Source organism: Sinocyclocheilus anshuiensis, unplaced genomic scaffold (assembly GCF_001515605.1).
Source record: "Sinocyclocheilus anshuiensis isolate Anshui unplaced genomic scaffold, SAMN03320099.WGS_v1.1 scaffold2583, whole genome shotgun sequence".
In the NCBI taxonomy this organism is placed as follows: Eukaryota; Metazoa; Chordata; class Actinopteri; order Cypriniformes; family Cyprinidae; genus Sinocyclocheilus; species Sinocyclocheilus anshuiensis.
The window spans coordinates 151,609-155,693 of NW_015558565.1; the positions used below are offsets into that span (position 1 = coordinate 151,609).

The following is a 4,085-nucleotide window of genomic DNA, read 5'->3' on the forward strand; positions in this document are numbered from 1 at the left end:
CACACTCACACTCACACTCACTCACACACACACACACAGACACACACACACACACACGCACGCACACACACACACTTCTCAGAACGTTGGAATGTTAGAAAACTCTGATGATCCTGAGATAAAGCACTGATTACAGGCTCATTCTGAATGCAACAGCTAGCTAGTTAGTTAGTTAGTCAGTTAGACTCAACGTCACAGTAGATGAACATCTGCTCAACTTCATTCTGTCAAACATGCTATTTATTGAGAGTATAAAATGTGTATCTAAAACAGCAAGGAGAAGATCACAAAGAAAAGAAAAATGAAATTAAAGTAAAAAAAAAGAAAAAGAAAGTTGCTGGACTTTTTGTTGGTGCGTTTGAAAACACACCATTAAAAGACATGTTTACTCATCTGTAAATGAGGAACACAAAGGGCACCTGTTTGGCTGAAGCACCCGGATGCAGTTGGACTGAATCTGAGATGTTCAGGATCCTCATATAATCACAGCTCAGGTTTCTAGTGTTACTGTCTCTGTTTCAGGGGCATTTCTGCATGAGAGAGAAACATGTCGTCTGTTCCAGTAGCAGTGGAACGTGTTTGTGTTCCTGCAGGCCTGTGAGTCATGTGATGTCATGACTTGATCTCACTGACAAACACACGATCAATGATCTTCACCAGCACTTTACTGCCGCTTTAAAGACCTGTAAAGATTCATTAGGACCCGTTAACTCAGTCAATCATCACTAGTGCTTCTAACAGTCAGTGTTAAAGCTGAGTGTGTGTTTGTGCTCTAGGATTCCTCAGATCATGTGAGATCATTTTCATCTGCTCAAACAGAAACAGGTGAAAACCCCCACAGATAATGAAGGAGGAACCAGAACCACATCCACAGTACAGAAGAGACACGAGACTGCAGGAGTCTATACACGTCAGACAGTCACAAAACACCTAACACCTGAACAGAATGCCCTAACAACCACTAACAACACCCTAACAAGCACACAGAACACCTCAACAACCACTAACAGCATCCTAACAAGCACACAGAATACCCCAACAACCACTAACAACACCCTAACAACCACACAGAACACCCTAACAACCACTAACAACACCCTAACAACACCCTAACAACCACACAGAACACCCCAACAACCACTAACAACACCCTAACAACCACACAGAACACCCTAACAACCACTAACAACACCCTAACAACACCCTAACAACCACACAGAACACCCCAACAACCACTAACAACACCCTAACAACCACACAGAACACCCTAACAACCACAAACAACACCCTAACAACCACACAGAACACCCTAACAACCACACAGAACAACCCAACAACCACAAACAACACCCTAACAACCACACAGAACACCCTAACAACCACACAGAACAACCCAACAACCACAAACAACACCCTAACAACCACACAGAACACCCTAACAACCACACCGAACACCCTAACAGTCACACAGAATACCATAACAACCACAAACAACACCCTAACAACCACACAGAACACCCCAACAGCACCCTAACAACCACTAACAACACCCTAACAACCACACAGAACACCATAACAACATCCAAACAACAAGTTTTAGTAAACTCTAGATCACTGGGGAACAAGACGTTTATTTTGAATGACTTTATAACTTCCGGCAACATTGACTTTTTGCTTGTGACGGAGACTTGGCTCTCTGTTGACGATCTTAGTCCTTTCTCGGAACTCACGCCTAGTAACTACAACTTTTTAAATACCCCGCTTCGTTCCGGCCGCGGTGGAGGACTGGCGTCTGTTTTTAAAAACGGTTTCTGCTGTCGGATACTGGACACAGATTGCTACTCAACCTTTGAAGTACAGCTTTTCTCACTGGATCAGGCAAACTCGTTGGTAGCAGTAGTGTACCGTCCTCCGAAAACAAACAAAGACTTCCTAAATGAGTTTTCTGACTTCAAATGTGTGATAACTCCCAAATATGAGAGACTTTTAATTGTTGGTGATTTTAACATTCATGTATGCTGTGATTCCTCAGCACTAGCCAAAGACTTTGTGAATCTTATGGAAGTGATTTTGTTCAATGGGTAAATGAGCCAACTCATGTACATGGCCATATGGCCAAATTGGTGATCTTAGTTTCTCAGATTATAGACCAGTTGTTTTTAGTGTTGATCTTTCATGTCACATCACTACACCTGTTAGACCTGTAAAATGGTCACGTGTAGGTTTATCCTGTCCGGCCTCTGCTGAAGCCTTTTCTGCTGCATTTTTTGAAGCTGGTCAGATGTTTCCTATTGGACATCTAGCAAATACAGTAGACATTGATAAACTACTCAATGTATTTAATTCTCTGTGTACCAACGTGCTTGATACTGTTGCCCCTCTGAGACTTAAACATCAGAAAAATTAATTTGAGCCATGGCTGAACAGTAACACTCGCCATCTAAGACAAGCTTGCAGAAGAGCAGAGCGCAGATGGAAAAAAGATAAGCTGCAGGTGTCCTATGAAATACTACGGGAGTCTTTAATATCATATCAGAAAGCTTTCAAGGCTGCTAAGTCTTGCTATTTCTCTGAGATAATTGCTAAAAATTCTAAAAATCCTAGGATCTTGTTTAATATTTTAAATTCTGTTTTTAACCCTGTAGGAAACAATTATCTCACTGAATCTTCCTCTCTGTGCGAAAAATTTCGGAGTTTTTTTATTGACAAAATAGTAGTTATTAGACGGTCTATATTACCCTCATCTGTTGATCCAGCTGATCCTGTTATGGCCACCAGGTTTTTAAACTCCTTTGAGCCAATTACCATGTCTTGTCTAATAGACATAGTCAACCATTTGAACCCTACTACCTCTTCTCTTGACATTGTTCCTACTCATTTTTTTAAACAGATATTTGACAGTGTTGGGCCATGGATCCTGTTAATTATCAACAAAAGCCTTCTCTCAGGATCTGTTCCTGCTCTTTGTAAACATGCCAGAGTGAGACCAATATTGAAAAGACCTAATTTGGACATCACTGATTTATCAAATTTTAGACCGATTTCTAATTTACCTTTTATATCTAAAATTCTAGAGAAAACAGTGCTACTGCAATTACAGAGCTTCCTTGATGCAAATATTATCCTTGATAAATTTCAGTCCGGTTTTAGGACAAACCACAGTACTGAATCTGCACTATTAAGAGTTTTGAACGATATTCTGCTATCTGTCGACTCCGGAGACACAACCACACAGAATGCCTAACAACCATGAAGAATACCCTAACAACCACTAACAACACCCCAACAACTGCATAGAATGCCCTAACAACCACACAGAAGATCCTAGCAGCTACCAAAAAAGCCCTAGCAACCACCCAGAACACAATATCAACTGCCTAGAACGCACTAGCAACTGCAACTACTCTAAACACCCTAGAAACTGCACAGCTCAGGTCTTTGTGTCATTTTACAATATGTTATAAACATTATTTTTTTTATTCTAACATGTCTGCTGCTGAAGAAAAGACTGACAGTTCCTGATCAAATCACAGATGTTTAATAAACTCATTTATTAGAGTCTCAGCTGAGTGATCGCTGAGATCTGATCAATCCCAGATCAATCAGCAGGAACGAGGCCGTGAGAAGCAGATGCTCTGATCTCCAGAGTCTGAGAAACACTGAAGCTCCTCCATCCAGCGTGACCCTCAGAAATCAAGACGGGAGTCACAAGGCCCACAGCGGCCCGAGGGGAGAGAGAGCTCCACCAGAGCGTCCTGAGAACGAGAGACACGCACAGAAAGACTCTTTTGTCGTCTGAATTCTTCTGCATCATTTTCTGCATTTCATCAGCTGTGACTCAAACTCACCCACAAATCTCATTCCTGCCCTCTCCGTCTGTTCATCTGTCCATCCATCAGCACAACACACCGTTGTGTGACAACACACAAGACAAAAATACATGTTCAAATCTAAAATGGACTTCAAGTGGAATCATATAAATCAACAGGTTTTATATAAGTAAATCATTAACCTGACTACATTAAGTTAAAGGGACCTGAAAGAAATAAGGAACAAAATATTTTCACTTTTTACAGTCTACGTAT

The 4,085-nt window shown here is 41.2% G+C and overlaps 1 protein-coding gene across 1 annotated transcript in view; it reads left to right on the forward strand.

The window, feature by feature from the left end:
- Positions 1–2,942: 2,942 nt before the first annotated feature.
- LOC107679477 (transcription factor Sox-10-like) overlaps positions 2,943–4,085 on the forward strand; it is an 18,444-nt gene continuing 17,301 nt past the window's right edge. The window contains exon 1 of the mRNA XM_016475031.1: positions 2,943–2,953. The gene's annotated coding sequence lies outside the window, so the exon portion shown is untranslated. The remainder of the gene's footprint in view (positions 2,954–4,085) is intronic.